We start from the raw sequence: 634 nt of genomic DNA on the forward strand, positions 1-634 counted from the left end.
AAAGTTCCAAGAAGGTAGACTTCAATCCATCTCATCAATTGCCATCTGTTCATTATTCATTTGTTCATCTAACCAGCACTCGTCAGATATCTCCACTGTGCAATGCAAGGCAGTGCTAGGTTGGTGGAAATGGGTCAGACCAGCTCCTGCCCTCGGGAAGCTCATAGAACGAGAGAGAAAACCCCTGTGAAAGCAGCTATGGTGTGCTTGCTTTGGCAGCACTTAAACTAAAGTTACAATGATACAAAGAAGATTAACACGGCCCCTGCACTAGAATGACATGCAAATTCATGAAGCAGTCCATATTTTTGTAGAGCAATTATCCTCCAATTAAAAAAATAAACTAAAATCTCTATCTGACAAAAAAACAGAAGAAGAGCTGTGGGGCAAACAGCTATCCAGAGTAAGTAGGGAAGAAAGCACAGAGGGAAGACAGAGGAGGTCTGCCTGAGGGAGGCAGAGAAAACTTCAAAGAGGGGTAGGGGTATAAATCTAAGACCTCTCCCTGCTCTATCTGCCATCTTAAAACTCCCCTCATCCCTGCGGTAGCTTCTCTTATACCTTATTCTTCTCATCCTCCTCAGCCAGTTCCCTGGTGTATCTGGCATTTGGGGCCTTCTCTAAAGCAACAGTG

The 634-nt window shown here is 44.3% G+C and overlaps 1 non-coding gene across 1 annotated transcript; it reads left to right on the forward strand.

Annotated features, from left to right (window-relative positions):
• Window positions 1-203: 203 nt before the first annotated feature.
• On the forward strand, window positions 204-310 carry LOC114113307 (U6 spliceosomal RNA). The gene has a single exon (XR_003588368.1). It is a non-coding gene; the product is annotated as a U6 spliceosomal RNA (small nuclear RNA).
• Window positions 311-634: the final 324 nt, after the last annotated feature.

Source organism: Ovis aries, chromosome 2 (genome assembly GCF_016772045.2).
Source record: "Ovis aries strain OAR_USU_Benz2616 breed Rambouillet chromosome 2, ARS-UI_Ramb_v3.0, whole genome shotgun sequence".
In the NCBI taxonomy this organism is placed as follows: Eukaryota; Metazoa; Chordata; class Mammalia; order Artiodactyla; family Bovidae; genus Ovis; species Ovis aries.